This window comes from Petaurus breviceps, unplaced genomic scaffold (genome assembly GCF_028583685.1).
Source record: "Petaurus breviceps papuanus isolate PSGF00001 unplaced genomic scaffold, PetGlider_PUasm1.0 90977, whole genome shotgun sequence".
Classification (NCBI taxonomy): domain Eukaryota; kingdom Metazoa; phylum Chordata; class Mammalia; order Diprotodontia; family Petauridae; genus Petaurus; species Petaurus breviceps.
The window spans coordinates 31,657,945-31,678,259 of record NW_027187391.1 but is presented as its reverse complement, the minus strand read 5'-3'; the positions used below and the strand labels follow the sequence as shown (position 1 = coordinate 31,678,259).

At 38.3% G+C, this 20,315-nt stretch overlaps 1 protein-coding gene across 4 annotated transcripts in view; it reads right to left on the bottom strand.

Annotated features, from left to right (window-relative positions):
- CEP85L (centrosomal protein 85 like) overlaps positions 1–20,315 on the bottom strand; it is a 266,510-nt gene that overhangs the window by 114,096 nt on the left and 132,099 nt on the right. Inside the window, exon 2 of one of the 4 annotated variants that reach the window (XM_069076969.1) lies at positions 2,875–3,012. The exons of the other annotated variants lie outside the window; for them this stretch is intronic. The gene's annotated coding sequence lies outside the window, so the exon portion shown is untranslated. The remainder of the gene's footprint in view (positions 1–2,874; positions 3,013–20,315) is intronic. 4 annotated transcript variants of the gene reach the window in all.

Sequence of the window (20,315 nt, the reverse complement as noted above, 5' to 3'; positions counted from 1 at the left end):
CTAAATTTCTATCCATATACTACATATATATTTCCATCCATATACTACATATATATATATATATGAATTAGCATTGTTCTTTCTACTCTACCATACATTGCTTTTTATTGTAGGATCATAGATTTAAAGCTGGGAGGCATCTTAGACGCCTTCCAGCCCAATCTCTTCGTTAAACGAAAGAAAAATCTGAAGGACACAGAGGTAAAATTACTTGTCCAAAGTCAAAAAGGTAATAAGTATCAAGGGCAGAATTCAAAGCTAGGTTCTCTGACTCCAAATGCAGCTCAGTCTCTACTGTACCCCACTGTTTCCTCTGGATCTTTTCATAATTCACAGACTGGTACCAGTGAAGCACTGAATGCCCATTTTCCTCTGAAAGTCAACCAACCTTTTTTTTTTTTTAATTTTTATTTTATTTCTTAGGCCACTTCTTGTACATAGATCATTGTTGGAAATGTGAAACATCCAACTGCAAGTTACCCAAAAACGACTATAAAGAAAATTTCAAAAAACTAATGCTCCAAAGTAAATTTCTCATCTCAATGAAGGTTATATAACCTTAATGAAAATATGGGTTTCTTTCACAAGCCATGTTCTACAACAGGCAACATCAATTAAGTCACAAAATCAAATGAAAAGTATAAAGCATGCAAGATTCCCCTGTGTTTATTTATTAAGAGAAATATTTAATTTGGTAGAGCCTTCAAGGCTCCTACATACAACAAGCAGTCCTTCCTTCATTTAAGAACACAAAAAACTCCTTGAAAAATGCAATCAGTAAAAAAATCTATTCATGACCTTATTATTTCAATTAAGTGAGGCATGAAATAGGATATATGCTAACCAAACGTGTGCTTGTATGAGGTTTAAATGGAATAGTGAGCCCCCATGGATAGTGAAATCCTTGACATCTTTGATAACATCCTGTTCCTGATATCAGTGATAATTTCAAAATGATCAACCTGACATTCAGTCTACACAGGAAACAATATCCTGACAATGAAATTCAGCTGGCCACATACAAATGTAAATTTTACTTAAATTATGTTGCCAATAAGCACACACATACACATACATGAATACATATTTATTTATAAACAATGCAAATATATTTTATTTGTAAATGTGTAGCTATATTAATATATGTGAAAATGTAATCAATCATCAAGTATTTATGAAGGGCTTACTGTGTGCTAGTCACTGTAGAAGAAAAACAGCCCCTAGTCTCAAAAAGTTTATATTCTAATGGGGAAGACAACATACATCAATTAGTACAGACAAAATAAATATAAAGTAAAAGGAAGATAACCTTAAAGAGGATGGCACTAGTAGCTGCGTTAACTTTACCAAGTGTTCAAGATTCTGTATTATTTCTAATACAAAGGTTTTATGATTTATAAGAGCTTGGAAAACTCTTTAACAATACACTAAGAACATAAATAATAAATCAAATGTACCCTTCAATCACACTGCCCTAGCGAAAGTCCTTAGCCATAATCCTAGTCTCACTGCCACTTAAATCTCACTGTATACCATTTTTTAAAACTGTCTTCCAATGACATTTCAGGCTTAACATTTCCCAATCTACATAGAAAAACAGTACTCCTATAGTTTACATCAATTCACAACCTAGCATGGAGTTTATTTCTGTAGTAGTAAAGGAGCTGGAATATATTGTTAGGAGCAAAGCATAATGAGCAAAAAACTCATTTGGGTAAGCAAGTTATGGAATAAAATGACATTTTTAGAACTCTTACTCTGAGCTTTTAAAACAACACTGACATCATCTCTACAAATAAAAGTTCGTTACAAATTATAATTCTAGATAAAAGTTTGAAAATTATGATTCTATGAACATAGTAAATAAATCAAATCTGAAAACTGACTCTCAAAATTTTTTCAAGTAGCCCACACCCAACTACCATCAAGTATCCTTTGAAAGTAAAATGCTCCACAATTTACAAAGTCAATTATAAAATTGAAAGAATTTACTACTGATACTAAACAGCTTCCACAGAGACTTTCAAACTATTTCTTCACATTAGAGACCTATCTCTATTGCCAAAATAACATGACTATGACTAACCTGAATTGTTATCCACTGTTTATCACAAGTTTTTTTCTATAGACTTCTTATACATATATTGTTTCTTGTATTTTTATCATAATGATGCAGGCCTGTAACTGAAATAACTGCATTTGGGGGTTTTAATCAACATGCTTTCAATATAACATTATGCAAGTCACGAAACTATCTGCACACTCAGTTACCTCACCTACAAAATGTGACCTAATTAATTTAGTTTCTTTACAGCTCTAAATCTTATCTTAAGATACCCTACTCAATTTAAGACCGTCACTGTTGCCACAATGCAAGATCTAAGAAATATAACTTCTGGAGTCACAATATGTCTCATATTCAGGAATTTTATACAGCTGGTGTCCTACATCATTTCTCATATAGACCACTAGGTGAGAAGACACAAAAGTGTGAAACTCCAGTCTGAGAAACTAACCACCTAAAACCTCAATTGAATCTATATTGCCTTCTCCCTTAATATCTTCTTCCTGATTCAGCAAGAAATTAATTCCAGAGATACATTAAAAGTCACTCTTGGGAAAGGGAGGAATATAAGAACTCTTACAAAAAGAAACTGATACAAACATTGAAAAAGAATGGCTTCCATTTCCTCCAAGGCTAAAGGAAAAAACAGTGCCTAGTACAATAGTAGGTACTTAATAAATATTTGTTAAATTGAGTATGGAATACTTTCATAAGAAGTTATAGTAAAAAGAAAAAACTGTGGAAAGTAGTAACTTACAGGAGGATCAAGAGAGTTTGCTTTTATCTTTAAAAGAAAAAGGGACACTTACCTGAAGTAATCGCAACATAGTGACAAAAGTGCTGGACTTGGAGTCAGGTAGACCTGGGTTCAAATCCCACCTCTGACACTTATTAGCTGCATGACCATGGGCAAGTCATTTAACCACTCTGAGCCTCAGTTTCTCCATCTGTAAAATGGGGATAATAATACCTATAGTACCTACCTCACAGGGTTTTGTGAGGCTCAAATAAAGCTTTTTTTTTTTTTTACAAACTTTAAATCACTATACAAATGCTGTTATTAATATTATTATCATTGTATTTGTACTTGTATTTTGAGGTGAAGAAGTCAGTACAGGGGGAACTGACTGTAAACTAAAAAGGGAAAGTGACAGAACAAGGAATTGAAAGAGGTAGGCAGAACCAGGAGGAACACAGTAGGTAGAAGTAGGGAAATCATTGAAAAGTTTCTGTACTAATAAAGCCAATGTAACCAAGATTAAGAGGGAAATGGAAAATGGGGAAATAATTTTTACAACCAATGAATCTGATAAAGGCCTCATTTCTAAAATATACAGAGAACTGAGTCAAATTTATAAGAATACAAGTCATTCTCCAACTGATAAGTGGTCAAAGGACATGAACAGGCAGTTTTCAAGGAAGAAATTAAAGATATCTATAAGTACATGAAGAAATGCTCTAAATCACTATTGATTAGTGAAATGCAAATCAAAACTACTCTGAGCTACCACATCTCACCGGTCAGACTGGCTAAGATGACAAAACAGGAAAATGATAAATACTGCAGAGGATGTGGAAAAACTGGAACACTAATGCATTGGTGGTGGAGCTGTGTACTGATTAAAGCATTCTGGAGAGCAATCTGGAACTACGCCCAAAGGGCTATAAATAAGTGCATACCCTTTGACCCAGCAATACCATTTCTAGGACTGTATCCCAAAGACATCATAGAAGGAGGAAAAGGACCCATTAAGTACAAAAATATTTGTAGCAGCTCTTTTTGTGGTGGCAAAGAATTGGAAATCAAGGGGATGCCCATCAATTGGGGAATGGCTAAACAAGCTGTGGTATATGAATGTAATGGAATACTATTGTGCTATAAGAAATGAGGAGCAGAAAGACTTCATAATAACCTGGAGAGTCTTGTACAAACTGATGCTGAGTGAGGAGAGAAGAACAAAGAGAAATTTGTACACAATTACAGACACAATGTATGTATGATGACTAATTTTGATAGACTGGGCTCCTCTCAGCAATACAAGGTTATAAGACAACTGCTGTTTTGTTTCCTCTTTCTCTTTGTTTACAACACTGGTTACAATCCTTCTTTACAACCTGACTAATGTTTCATATGAAGGTATTTGTAGATCCTATATTTTGATTGCATGCTGCCATGGCGGGGGGATTAGAAACTTAAGGGATTGTAGAACGGAAAGCTATAAACCAAAAGTAAATAAATAAATTTAAAATTGAAAAAAATATCTTAAAAGAAGTAGGGAAATCTCAATCTTAAAAATCAAAAAAGGAAGTTATTGATTCACAGGACCATAGCTAACTCTGAAAGGGACTTCACAGATCACTCACCCCTTCATTTTACAGAAGAGGAAATTGAACACAGAAAGAATAAGTTGGCTTGCCCAAAGTGACCTAGTGGCATATCCTAGGATTGGAATCCAAGTCCTCTGACTCCAAAGGCAGGCCTTTTTCAACTATACCACTCAGAGTCCCAACAAGGCAGGGTCCAACTCTTATGCATGGCATTCAGGAATCTCTTAAGCAAGGAACCATCTCTAGCTTTTCCAGTCTACTGTAGGAACGCTACTTAAGGGATGCTCATTTGATTTAATTACTTAGTAGGTTAGTATCAAGGCCTTAGCTTCTCCTTCCTGTTTCTATCTTTTGGCCTTTTCACCATTCCTTAACATACAGGGAGAGAAAAGTAACTAATGTCTAATTAGACTAATGTCCCTTTGGTTGTAGTGATCCAAAAAAAAAAAAAATCATGTTGAAAAGAGAAAGCTATTGTTGCAGTTTAACTAAAATGTGTTTTTGTGTCACCCGTTAGTTCACCATGCTCTTCCCTTTACCCATTACTTTGAACAAATGAGATGTCAGACGGGGAATTTGCCTCACCACTATTGTAAGGTGCAACTAATATCCAGCTCCTTCTTATGAAAACACTGTAGCCTACATTATCAGCAGAGTTTTGGTAAGAAATTAAACAATCTAATCTCAAGACACTAGTTGACCTCACTATCACTTACAAGAGGCAAAGCTGGAGCGGATGGAGCCAGGGTTGGAGACTTAAGCTAAAAACATTTATAATACCCTTTGGTATCATAAATTAAGGGCTAGATCTAGAGTTAAGGAATGTATAACAGCTGTATGACCCTGGGGAAGTCACTTTACCTCTCCCTAAGCCAGATGACTATCATAACAGCAACAGATTTTTATACATACACACAATAAAATATTATATATCTACGATGACAACCTAAAACAAAAGCAGAACTGAATATATATATAGGTGTATATATAATGTAACTGTGTAATTATATTATTCATATATAGGAAGATGTCTGTGATTACGTATTATATACATGCATATATGTAAATATTTGTATGTAGACGTTTATGTACTCAGCTCCACCTTTTTGTTTTCAGTGAGTTCATCTGATCCACCTGGAGTAGCAGTCCTATCCTTTCTTTGAGCCTTTCCCCAATATCATTCCTCCTATATGGTCCTTAGCTTTGCTTACCAGCCTCTGTTCAATGTAAAGATGCTGTCATTTATCTCAATCACTTGTGTATTATATACAAAGTAGTACAGATAAGATTAAATTCTATGAGAACTTCTTGAATATGTAGCATGGACAGCTTGCCAGTTAGCTGGTTTATCCCATTATCTCAGTTAACTATAAATGTTTAGCACAACTGACTAGAACAAGAGACTGTGATCTCTTGGACAAGAGTCCAAGTTTTACAGAACAAATCCTTTTATTAAGGGGATTTATTCTGTGAAGTTTGAATTCAGTCAAGGGCCGCATTTGAGGACCTAGAGGGCCACATGTGGCCACAAAACAGAGAGGGGGTGTGTGTGGGTGTGGGTGTGTGTGTGTGTGTGTGTGTGTGTGTGTGTGTGTGTGTGTGTGTGTGAGAGAGAGAGAGAGAGAGAGAGAGAGAGACAGAGACAGAGAGACAGAGAGAGAGAGACAGAGAGAATGCAGTGGGCAACCAAGTCACTGTTACACAAAAATGAGCCTGAAGTCAACAAAAGCAAAGCAGTTAGTATAAACAGACAAGCTGACCTCTGAAAGAGGAAGTTAAATTAATTAAGTTGAACTGCAGTTAATACTAACAAAGAGCATGGGCTTACAAGACAAAGCAACAGAGACAGAAGCTAATGAACCCCATAAGAATCACAACTCCTGACTTTGTAGTCTTCAGTCTTTAGGGATTACTGTTATTCATCCTCTCCCAATTCTATCCTGTTCCTTCTACCCAACAGCACAGATAACAGTCTGCTGGATATTTCAGTCTTCTTTTTCTATGAGCAAAGTAGTCACTGAAAGTGGCAAAATGTTTTAATTAAGCAGTATTCTCATACAACAAGAAGAAAACTTATGGTTTGCAAAGCAGTTACATCACAAAAATTAAGATGGTATGATTATTATCAGGAGATTATTGATACAGACTTAAATGTCAGGAGTAAGATCAAAAATTCGGGTCTCTTAGAAACATCCAAGGCCAGTACTATTTTTTAAAACCATACTACTTCTAGAATATAAGGAGAAATCCTTGTTACAGATGAAAGGAAATATATGTTTCAAACATAAAACTTATCAGAGATAACGAAGCAAAAACATTGATATTCTGTGGTACCAAGAAAAATCAACAACCCTTTACTCTATAAAAGAAGTTCAACAAAGCTACTAATGTTTTTTACAATCAACTTTGGAGAAAACAGAGAATATGTATTTGCTACGTACCTACTAAGTGCCAAGCTAAGGGGATAGAGTGCCAAGTATGGAGTCACAAAGACTAGTCTTCCTAAATTCAAAGGTAGCCTCAACACTTATTAGGCGTGTGACCCTACGGAAGTCATGTAACCCTGTTCTCAGTATTCTCAACTGTAAAAAGGGCTGAAGAAGGACATGGCAAACCAGTATGTTTGCCAAGAAAACTACAAATGGGGTCACAGAGAGCCAGACACAACTGAATAAAAACAACAAAATATGCCAGGAACTGTGCTAAGCTCTTTACAAATATTGCCTCATTTGATCCTCACAACAACCTTTAAGATAACGTGTCACGTAGGAGACCCCAATTACACCATGTGTCAGGCAGGAGACAATGGAGCAGCTTTAGGGCTCCAGTAGGTTCATTCTTGATCTGGGTAGCCAGAAGGACAACATCAGAGACATAAGGGATTATTTGCTTTATTCTTCTCAAGTGGGTACTGATAATGGGAGCACCAGCTCCTACAGCATCCCCTAATTACTCTTCTCTCAGGGGCTGGCAAGGGCATACAGGAGCACAACTCCTATGTATCCCCTAAGTCTCAATGGAGGCCAATTGAGACAAGTGCAGCATTCCAGTGTGTGCATTCCCCTCCAGGCCTTGAAGGGGGCTGCTCAAGGCAGGCACAGAACAAAATGCCCCCTGTGCATTCCCATTCCCCACTTCCTCACCAGTGCTCATTTGATTTATAGAGAAGCACACAAAGAAGGCAATTTGCCTATGAGTAGCTTCACAAGTTTACATTAACTTTAGCGAGATCATGGGGATTCAGCTTAGTGCAAGAGCAATGGTCTTAAGATTATAATATGACATGCAAGCATGGTAGAGATGTTTATAAGCCATGAGCCTGAGAACTAGTAGACTGTTTATGGTCATGGATCCTGGGAATTAATATCTATAATCCTGGAACTATTATCTAAAAAGGAACAAAATCCACCTTACATACACTCCACCCCTACAGGATTCTGGCCCTTATAATCTAAACAGGTGACACCTCTTGGGATCCTCAAGCCAGGAAACTAAAACATAGCATCCATAATCTGTAATAACAATAATAAAGAATAAAGCAACACAGACAATGTATTGGGTATCAAATATATAAACATAACAACAGTATACTACAATCACATAAACATTATATTGAGCATCATGACATACTACCAAAGTGGCCACATGGTCTAAAATAGACAAGAAAGTAACTTGTCCTTTTCCCCAAGAAATATGGCCACAAAGCCTAAAACAGAACAGTATGTAATATAGCACACACCTCCTGTACATTCTTCAGGGACCAAGGTCTTTGGGGTGTGAGCAGCCAGCAGCTCCTCACTTCAGTTATTGTTCAAAGTACTGCACATACCTCAGGGGGTCCCGGGCCAACATCTGAAGTACTCCTCACTCTTGCAGGACTGTATCCTCAGTGCCTAGGGCTACCCTCAGGGCTACCCTTGTGCCTAGACTGTGATTGCTGAGGTTACTGAAACTGCACCCATCTTCATCGAAAGACAGGGGCTCCCTTTAACACAGCATGCTCCACCCCTAGGTCACAGTAGGTTACAAGTTCCACATAAGGAAGGCAGGTGTCTCAGCCCTCCCCTCAATTAAAACAAAGAAGAAGCCAGTGTTTCTCCTGAGTCTTCTCGGGCACAAGCCAAGTCCTTCATGAAATCCTGCAATGACACTGCTCTCACCCTTGATCCCAATCAAGGATGGGGGAGAATTTGTGAATGTGTGTGCTTGTCTCAATTAGCCCCCATCGACACTTTAGGGGATACGCAGAAGTTGTGCCCCTACTCTGTACGCTCTGGCCAGTCACTGGTAGAAGAGTAATTAGGGGATGCTGCAGGAGCTGGTGCTCCCATTATCAGCAATCCCTTTGAAAATAAAGTAAGCTGGAGGATGCAAAGATGGCAGATTAGAAGCACAACCTTCCCGCGGCTCCAGCTTCCACCCTCCCCAATCCATGTAAAAAGGGGACTCTAAACAAACTTTGGAGCTGCAGAACCCACAAAATGACACAGAGAAGCTAACCTCCCGCTGAGAACAGCCCGGCAGGCCGTCAGGAATTGGCCAGGGCACCGCTCTGGGAGCCTAGCCCAGCACCGCAGAGGCTGTAGCCCCAGGGCGGGCCTGACAAGCCGCCAGCCAGAGGGACTCCAGATCAGCAGCAGCTGTGGCCGTTTCCAGATTTATCAATACATAGATGTGAAGGACAAGGTGAGGGGCCAGTGCAGTCTGGACTTTGGGACCCAGGAAGTGGGAGTGCGTGGCTTTTACCCCTGGAGCAAGAAACTGCTGAGACGCCAGCACAGCCTGCCAGCGCCACGTGGCGGCTTCAGCTCCTGGCCTGCAGAGTGTAGGGGGACCAAGCACCAGTCTGAGGGGTCATTGCTCTTGCTTTAACCTGCTTGGATCTGGATTGCAATCTAGGGTGGAAGTCCTGGGGTGTTTGTCCAGCTTGCCAGAGCGTGTGGAGACCTCAGAGAGGGCACCCATCTAATACCTCCGGCAGCTGAGAAAACCCCAGCGTTTGGGATGAAAACTCCCCTGTCTGGTGGCAGAGTCCTACTGTGGCAAAAAGCCCAAAAGTCAAATCACTGAGTGGCAAAATGAGCAGGCAAAGGAAACAAAGCAGACAGAAGATTCCAACATTACACTCCTATTTTGGGGATAAGAAGGAGCAAGGCATGGAACAGGAGGAAATCAGTGAAGTCAAGTCAGAACTCCTGCACCAAAAGCTTCAAAGGAAAATACAAGCTGGTTACAGGCCATAGAGGACCTTAAGAAGCAGATATGAGAAGTGGAGGAAAAATTGGGAAGAGAAATGAGAACGATGCAAGAAAACTATGAAATGAGAGTCAACAGCCTGACTGAAGAAAATAATACCTTAAAAAACAGACTGATTCAAATGGCAAAGAAGGTTCAAAAAGGCAATGAGGAGAAGAATGCCTTAAAAAGTCGAATTTGCCAGATGGAAAAAGAATCTCAAAAGCTCACTGAGGAGAATCATTGCTTCAGAATTAGACTGGAGCAAATGGAAGCTAATGACTTTATGAGAAATCAAGATGCTGTTAAACAGATCCAAACAAATGAAAGAATAGAAGGCAATGTGAAATATCTCATGGGAAAAACCACTGACCTGGAAAATAGATCCAGGAGAGATCATTTAAAAATTATTGGACTGCCTGAGAGCCATGACCAAAGTAAGAGCCTGGAAAGCATCCTCCAGGAAGTTCTCAAAGAAAACTGCCCTGATGTTTTAGAACCAGAGGGCAAAATAGAGGTTGAAAGAATCCACCGATCACCTCCTGAGAAAGATCCCAAAAAGAAAACTCCTAGGAATATTATAGCCAGGTTCCGGAATTCCCAGATTAAGGAGAGAATATTACAAGCAGCCAGGAAGAAACAATTTGAATATTGTGGAAACACAATCAGGATGACCCAGGATCTGGCAGCTTCTACACTGAGGGATCGAAGGGCCTGGAATGTGATATTCCGGAGGTCCAGGGAGCTGGGATTAAAACCAAGAGTCACCTACCCAGCAAAACTGAGTATCATGTTTCAGGGGAAAATATGGTCATTCAGTGGAATACAGGACTTTCAAGCATTCTTGCTGAAAAAACCAGAGTTGAATAGAAAATCTGACATTCAGATACAAGAAGCAAGAGAAGCATGAGAAGGTAAACAGGGAAAAGAAATCATAAGGAACTTATCAAAGTTGAACTATTTTTTTTTTTTAACAATTGGGGTTGGGTGGCTTGTTCAGGGTTGCATGGCCAGTTGTTGTTTCTGGGTGTGGTGCTGAGTGTCTGGGCCCGGGTTGATCCGGGTCGTCCCGGCACTGGAGCCGGTGCTCTTGCTCGCTGAGCCACCTGGCCAAAGTTGAACTATTAACATTCCTACATGGAAAAACAATAATTGTAACCTATGAAACTTTTCTCAGTAGTTGAAGGGATTAGAAATATATATATGTCTTTATATGAGGGTATGCGGGCATATGAATACATATGTGAATGTGTGTTATACATTTACAGGTATACATAGATAGAGGGCACGGGACCAATTTAACAGGAAGGGATGATACTTAAAAGGTGAAATTAAGAGGTGAGAGGAATATAATGAGAGGAGATGGGGAGAGACAGAGTGGGGCAAACTATCTCATACAGAAGAGGCAAGGGAAAATGTTACAATGGAGGGGAAGAATAGGAAGGCAAAAGGGAATAGGTCAACCTTATTCCTATTGAATCTGGCTTGAGAAGGGAGGGAAATACACACTAAATAGGGGATCTCACCCTCCAGGAGAATAGGGGGGGGAAGGGGATGTGAGGGGGGATGATGGAAGGGAGGGCAGGCTGGGGGGGAGGGAAGTTGGAAGCACCCACTTTTGAAAAGGGACAGGATCAAAGTAGAGAATAGAACAAGTGTGAGGTGGGATAGGAGGGAGGGAAATATAGTCAGTCTTTTACAATACATCTACTATGTTATTGTTTTGCATTAGCCACACATGTACAACCTATACTGAACTGCTTGTCCCCCCAGTGGGGGTGGGTGGCAGGGAATGAATCTGGAATTGAAAGTTTTAAAATCAAATATTCAAATATATATATATGTGTGTGTGTGTGTGTATACTATTATTAATACCATCTTACATGTAATTAAGAAAAAAGATATACAGGAACTGAGGCATAGAGATCCACTGGAAAAGTTGAAACGGGTATGGGAGAAAATATGGGAGAGAGCAGATTGGAGGTGGGGATATCCTGTGGGACTGCTGTTTTGGGGGTTGGGTGGGGGGAAAACGGGAAGAAAATTTGTAACTCAAAATCTGGCAGAAACGAATGATGTAAATCAGCAGTTAATAAAGCATTTAAATTAAAAAAATAAAAATTTAAAAAAAAAGAAAAGAACGTAAGCGGATAACCCCAAATTATGTCTCCATTGCTGTCCTTCTGGCTGCCTGGATCAAGAGTGAACCTGCAAAAATCCAGAGCCCAAAAGCTCCTCCTGTGTCTCCTGCCTGACACAAGGTATAGTCAGTGTTACCTGTGTTATAGTAGGTGATATTACTGTGCCTATTTTATAGATAGGGAAACTGGGGCAGACAGTGGTTAAGTGACTTGCCCAGAGTCATACAGCTAGTAAGAATTTGAGGTGACATTTGAATTCAGTTCTTCCTGATTCTAGGTCTGGGCAATCTATCCACTAGATTGCCTACCTAGCTCTTCTAACTGAATAACAAATAGAGTTTTAAGCAGTAACAGAATGCAGAGCTATATATAAAGCACCACATACAGAGCACCCTAAAATAAGTCAAACTGAGTCTCAACAGTGTTGTAGTCTTGCAAAAACTTTGCTTTCCTGGCCTACAAACTGCCTATGCATTAGCCATGCCACCTCCTCCTGCCTAGTAATCTTTCTTTCTGCCCCGTCCTTTTGTCAGAACAACCTTAGAAGTCCAGTTTCCTAGCCTCCTAAAAGCCTCCTACCAAGCATGTACCCTCAGGCGGGAAGCCAAGTAGATAAGCATGAAAAGAACATGTACAACTCCGACCCACCCCTATGAAACATAGAGTACATGGAGTGAGGCATGGAGTGAAGGACAAGCCCAAGAGTCCCAGTATAACCATATACCACACCCTGAAAGCTGACTCTCACAAGACTATCTGGAACTCCTTAATCTTGCCAAGGTTTGAAGACTATCACACCCAAAATTATATATACATCTGCCCTTCCCTGTCCCCTGCCTTTAGAGTTGGTATTCAAAGTCCTAATAAGAGAGCTGAATGAGCCTCAGCAGCCACCCTTCCCTTGTTGCTCGAGGGAATCTCTATATAAGACACAGTCTTCCCTTAACAGCAAATGTAAAGGAGTATGTTTCAGGACTGACAATCAAATATTTTTGTGAAGCCCCTTTACTCCTAACAATGGTGTCTAACAATCAGAAACAATGTTATTTTGTGGCTTAGTCCAAAAAGTTGGCTTAGACCACATACTCTACTATCTTCTCCAACAGGAATCTGTAAATATGCAAAGGAAAAATCTCAAATTCCAAGGGCTGATCTTCCATCTCCAGAAATTTCAAAATATCTAACTTTTCATTTACTATATGGACATTATGAAATACAATGTGAAATAGCACATTTTGAAGTGAAGTAAATGGACTACACCAAATGAAAATGAAAAACCTTAAAATTAACAATTTAATGCCTTTAAGGGCTATGAGCTTTTGAGAAAACTTGAGAGCTGACCAAAGAAAAGAAAAGATCTGTCTCATTCAGCACTAAAGATTTGAAAATTAAAAGGGTTGCTGTTGTTGTGCCGTTGTGTTTCTGTTGGGGTTTGTTGTTGCTGTTGTTTTGCCGTGATGAAACATAGAAAAACACTTGGCAAAATTAAATTCCTAATGTGTTTTCTTGGGTTACCTAATACCTAATTACCTAATAGTAGCAGCAAATCCCCGATGGAACCAACAGCAATGGCATCTAGACTACATCCAAGTTAGAATGAAAACTGAAACCAGCTGGGAGTAGTGGTCTTTTTTTTTTTTAAGTCTTTTTTTTAAAGAGTTTATATCATCAGTGAGGGTGAAGACTGGTGGTAAGTTCCTGCTAAATGAGTGCATGTATATGAATATATGAAAGGGGCACTACTGTAATCTGAGAACAAGCAAGTTAGCTGCACTTACCATAATCAAGTTTCCAAATCCAGAGCCAAAAAAATCAGTCTCCCACCCCATAGTCAAATTGGATTTGGAACAGATTTAAATTTGGAGCATCCTCCTTTGCTTCTGGGAAGGGAATATATTCTCTCCAGTCTGCCTTCCTTTCTTCACTAAAATTATATGTGAAAATGGTTATCACTTCCAGAGCTATTAATCTTACATCCAAACATATTCCTTAATAGAAAAGAGAGCAGAGACTAGGGAGGCAGGGGGCACTTAATTCAATCAAGTATTCAAATTTTGATTAAAATGGCATAAAAAACATAATATCTAAAGCTCTTTCAACTATAAGAATAAAACTTGTCTAAAATCAAGTGCAAGAAAATTTATTTCAAATTAACTAAATATAAAAGATCTTTAAGGATATTTGCATAATCCTTTTTCTTTCTGTCAATGACAGCATTATTCTGTAGTTTGAAAAAGTTTTATTTTAGATTATATAGGATCATCTGAAAATGACAAGTTTATTTATAATTTTTTGAACAAATAATGTTCCAAAAATTAACTGACATGATGCATATTTAAAATAATCAAGAAACTAAACATGAGAGGGCCTTTGACCAGGTTTTCTGTGTCACAGCCATAAAAGATTTATATCATTCCATCAATTATTAAATCATCTACACCAAGTATTTCTATGATCAACTAGAATGTTTTACCCTAAAACAAAACACTTGCTTTAGAGTCAACCTTTCCAAAAGCAGCTAATATGCAATTGTCTGTTATGAAAAGTTCAATGTAGAAAGTAAAAGCTCTCCAAAAATTAAAGATCAAGGAATGCTTAAAGTGGGAAAGTGGGGATATGTGGGGAAATTAGGGCCATGACAGCATTCTTCAAGCATCTGGAAAAGAATTGTTCTGAGGCAGTAAAGTTTAAGTTTCAGAGAGGCAGGTTTAGAATATAAGGAAAAACATTTTTTAAAAGCCAAAAAACTTTTTCATTCTTTTTTTCAGTTCCAAATTTTCTGTCACCCCTCCACCAGTTCACTACCCACTGAGAAGACAAGAAAAACAACTCATTACAAATATGTATAAACATGCAAAACAAATTTCTGCATTAGCCATATTCTCCCCTAAAAAAGCAAAGAAAAATTTGTACTGAGTCCATGCGTCCTCTTCCCGGAGGTGGATGATATGTTTGCCCAGGAGTACTCTGGAACTTCAGTAGGTCATCAAGTTGATCGGAGTTACTAGGGCTTTGCTCATCTTTACAATATTGTTGTTGTTGTACAGATTGTTCTCCTGGTTCTACTCACTTCACTCTGCATCAATTCACACAAGTCTTCCTAGGTTTTTCTGAAACCATACCCTTCATTATTTTTTACAGCACAATAATATTCTATCACATCATGTAAAACTTGTTCAGTCATTCTCCAACTGATTGCCATACTCTCAGTTTCCAATTCTTTGCCACAACAAAAAGAGCTACTACAAATGTTTGTACATATAGGTCATTCAAGGAAAACCTAAGAATTGTCCAAGAAAAAAAAAATGAGCTGGATAGACTTCTGGGAGCCAAGATGGTGGAGTAAGAAGTAAACTGCCGTAACTCTCCCTTGTTCACCTCCAAACAACCATAAAATGTTCCCTAAAACAAATTCTAGAATAGCAGAATCAGCAAAAACATGGGGTGAAATCTTTTAGCTCAAGAAACTTCTAAGACTGGCAAGAAAGGCCTATCTCACTTGGGTAAAAGGGGAACACAGTCTAAGACAAGAAGTGTCTCAAAAAGCCAGCAACAAGTCCCACTTCAACAAACCAGTGGTAGATCCTGAGGTCCAGTGTGGTTGAGCAACCAAATGCCCCCCATGCCTCAGCAAAGCCAGGGGAACCAGCAGACTCCAGCTCCAGGAACCACCACCTGTTTTAGCACAGCTCTGGGCAAACAGGCATCCTTTAGCAGGCAGACTTCCACATGCCTCAGTGTAGCCACTAGGAAATGCAGAAACACCCCACCGGACATTAGCACATGCCAGACACCACCACTAGGACCCCAGAAAAGAGGGCAGACCAGCAGAGGTGATAGATTCTCTCTTAAGGGATGGGATTCCCCATAAAACAGGAAGCAGACAGCAGACTGGATTAAAAACCAGAATCCTACAATATGCTGTTGTAAAGCACAGAGATGCACACAAACTAAAGGTGAGTGGCTAGAGCAGAGTCTATTATGTTTCAGCTGAAGTTAAAAAAAAAAAAAAGGAGAATCAGAGGCAGCAATCCTGATCTCAGACAAAGCAAAAGCAAAAATAGACGTAACTAAAAACAATAAGGAAGGAAACTGTATCTTGTTAAAAAGTACCATAAACAATGAAGTAATATCAATACTAAACATATATGCACCAAGTGGTATAGCATCCAAATTCTTAAAGAAGTTGGGTGAGTTACAGGTTCATGACCAAATGAGACGGAGAGACAGAGAGAGACAAAGAGCACATTACAAAATGTAAAACAGATAACTTTGATTATATTAAATCAAAAAGCTTTTACCCAAAACAGAACCAAAGCAATCAAGATTAGAAGGAAACAATCTTTAGAAGGGAAGCAGAAAGCTGGGAAACAATCTTTACAGATAGTGTCTCTGATAAAGAGACATTTCTAAAATACAGAGAACTGAGTCAAATTTATTAAGAACACAAGTCATTTCTCAATTGAGAAATGGTCAAAGAATATAAATAGACATTTTTCAGATAAAGAAATCAAAGCTATCTATAGGTACATGAAGAAGTGCTCTAAATCACCTTTGATTAGAAAAATATACATTAGGGGCAGCTAGGTGGCACAGTGAATAGAGCACCAGCCTTGGGGTGAGGAGGACACGAGTTCAAATTCGGCCTTAGACACTTAACACTTACTAGTTGTGTGACCTTGGCCAAGTCACTTAACCCCACCTACCCTGCCCTCCCCCCTCCAAAAAAAAAAGGCATAAAAGAAAAAAAGAAATACACATTAAAACAACTCTGAGGTACCACCAATATCAGATTGGCTGACAGAAAAATGATAAATGTTGAAGATATGTGGGAAAATTAGGAAACTGATAAATTGTTGATAGAGTTATAAACCGATCCAACCATTCAATTTGGAACTATACCCAAAGGACAACCAAACTGTATACCCTCTGATCCAGTAATACCACTACTAGGTTTATATTCCAAAAAGATTATAAAAATGGAAAAAGCACTTACATATGTAAAAAGTATTTATAGAAGCCCCTTTCACTATGGCAAAATATTGGAAATTCAGGTGATGCCCATCAACTGGGGAATGGCTGAACAAGTTATGGCATATGAATGCAATGGAATACTATTGTGCAATAAAAAAAATAATGAACAGACTGCAGAAAAACTGGAAAAATGTGTACGTACTGATGCAAAGTGAAATAAACTGAACCAGGAAAACATTGTAGACAGTATCAGGAACACTTTGTGATGATAAACTATGAATGACTCAGCTCTTCTGAGCAACAAATTGTTCCAAAACAGGTACAAAGGACTCACAAAAGAAAATGGTATCACATCCAGATAAAGAACTGATGGACTCTTGAGTACAGATAGAAGCATACTTGTTTCACTTACCTTATTCTTTTTCATGGCCTTTTTCCTTTTTGATTTGTTTCTTCTTTCACAACTGTAACTAATATGGAAATATGTTTTCATAATAACATATGCATAACCTATATCAAATTGCCTACCATTTTAGGAAGATGGTAGGGGAAGGAGATGGAGAAAAATTGGATCTCAGAATCTTGTAAAAATGAATGCAAAGGGGAGGCTAGGTGGCACAGTGAACAGAGCACTGGCCCTGAAGTCAGGAGGACCTGAGTTCAAATCCTGCCTCAGACACATAACACTAGCCATGGGACCTTGGGGAAGTCACTTAACCCCAACTGCCCTTCAAAAAGCAAAAAAAAAAAAAAAATATGCAAAAAATTATGTTGACTTATAATTGGGGTGAAAAATAGTATTAGGAAAGACTGCAGAGGGGAAGGGAGAGGAGAGAAGGGGAGGGAATGAGAAAGAAGGAAAGGGGAGAGAAAGGAGGGGGAAGGGAGAAGAGAAAAAAAAATTGCTTCAGAGGTTCCATCCACACTCAATGGATGCCTTCAAGTGTAGGCCATATGACTATTTGCGGAGGATATTTAGGATGTATTCCTACTAAGGTAGTATTTGGAATAGATGGCCTCATATCCTTTCAAATTCTGAAATCCTGAGTTATAAGAAATAAACCTGGAGAAGGAGTATGGAACAAGATTGTAAAGGGATTCAAATTCCTGACTAAAGAATGTATCTTTATCCTATAGAAAACAAAGTTGTTTTTTTTTAAGCAGGGAAGATTATGTTAGTAGCTTTTTGAAGAATAAGCTATAAATGGAAGAAAATAGCGGTAGAAGGAATAGCTAATTGAGAGGCTATTGAAATAATGCTGGCAAAAGCTAATATAGAGGGGCGGTCAGGTGGCGCAGTGAGTAAGAGCATTGGCCCCAGCACCAGGAGACCCGGGATCAGTTCCAGCCAGATATTCGGCACCCACACAAAAATAACTGGCCATGTAACCTTGAGCAAGTTACTTAACCCCAATTGCTTTAAAAAAAAAAAAAAAAAGCTAATATAGGGATAAACTCTAATGGTAGCAATGTAAGAGAGGGGGAATGCAACACATGATAGGAACAGCATTTGACAACTTATTAGACGAGAGGGAAAGTAGAGGGGAAAGTCAATGATTATGTTCAATTTAAAAAGTCCTTATATATAAATTCCTGCAAACTCCAGGTATAATATAAATTGTTAGAAACACTATTTCTACATATATGTTTGATGGTCACTATAATGGCTACTACAGAAAGTCAGTACTTTGCTTGGCCATGTTGGGGTTTTGCACAAATGGAATAAAATCAAACTGTAAAAGCTATAAAAGCTATAAGCAGCTCAATCAGCACTTAGAATTTCCAAATATAAGATTTCACTAGCTCAAACATTTCCTTCAAAACTATGAAGAACTATATAGATGAACTATATAGACAAAAAAAAATCATTACTACCTAGGGATTATTAACAGGAATGCAAGCACAGTCTACCACTAAGGACCATTATCACTTCAACTCAATTCAACAAGCATTTTTTAATAAGCACAAGTCATTGAACTAATAAGTACCAGAGATATAAAGACAAGAAAGAAAAAAAAAAAAAACAGGCCCTCTTCTCAAAAAGCTTACCTGGAGGAAAGCAATTTTTTTTTTTGCAACTTTTTTTTTTTTTGCAAGGGAAGTGTAATCTTAAAAATTGGGTGAAGAGAATTATCAGGCAAGGTCTTGACTTCAAGAGTAGAAATATTAAATAAACTTTTAAAAATGCAAAGGATTTCTAGGGGCTAGGAGCATTCCAGGCATGGAGGAGTTAGGCAAGAAAAACAGAGAAGTACTAATGTCGAAGCATGCTAGCTGACAGAGGAGTGATAAATTTCAGGTACAAAATGAGACAGGCAGACAGACAAGACACACACACACACACGTATGTTTGGGCATGGACAGTGTCAGAATTTGTTTTGATTCATGACATATCTGTTGCAACAAATTAAAATTTTTTTCTAGGGGGGAAGGGTGAGAAGGGTTGTTAGGAAAAAAAGGGAAAATATAATGCTAATGCCAAAAAGAAGGAAGACTACACAAAGGCAGGAGATGGAAGATTGTATACTGGGAACTGCAAACAGACCAGATGGACAGAACATAGGAGTAAAAGTAAATCAGTCTGGAAAGACAGATGAGCTACATTATGAAGAATTTTAAATGCCAAGTGAAGCAGTTTTGTTTTCTCTTAGAGACAATAGAAGCCACTGAAGCTTCTTGTTTGTGAGAGGAAAGATTTGTTTTAGGAATATCCCTTTCAATATGTGGAAGGTAAATTGAAGAGGTCAAAGATCTGAGGAAGGAGGAACAACTAACAGAGTATGCAGAAGTAAAGGTAAAAGGCTCTCTGAATGCCAGAATTAGGATGGTGGCTAGATGAAGGAAGAGAAGGAAACAGATACAAAAGATATTACTGAAAGATATAATCATACAAGTCTTAACAAATAACAGAGGGGGTAAGGGAGAATGAAGAGTAAAGGATAACTAGAAAGCTGCAAACCTATATGACTAAGAAGATGGAACTACTCTCAAAAGAAGGTAATTAAAAAGAAGGTGAATTTGAGGGGTGATGGAATAGAATGACAAATTTTGGATGTTAACTTTGAGGTGTCCAGGTAGAAAAGTACATCAGGTATTTGGCAATCTAGGAATAGAGGTGAAGACAGAGCTAAGGGCCAGATACATATATGGAGAGAAAGTTCAGGGCAGGCTCATCAGGACAGACATGGAAATAGAAAATCCAACAAAGAAAGCATGGCCAGGAAAACAGAAAGTGAAGACAAAGTATCATAAAAACCCAGGCAGGAGTAAAGAGGGAAGGGACAAAAAGAATCACAGAAAAATAGGATATCTTTGAAAGTTACATTTTTAATTTGTCATATACTTAAAAGGAAAAGCAAGTATCGTGGAACAGAATGACAGTTTCCTGTACATTCCTCTCCAGTCTCATGTTATATATGTAACTATCCATTTAATCTGATAATGTTCAATTCAGAATAAAAAGAAATGCAGAAAAACGAAAAACCATGGAGGAGAAAGCAATAAGAAAGAAGGAATGGTCAATGGTGTCAGATGATACAGAAAGAGATGAAGGATGAAGACAGGGGGCTCTC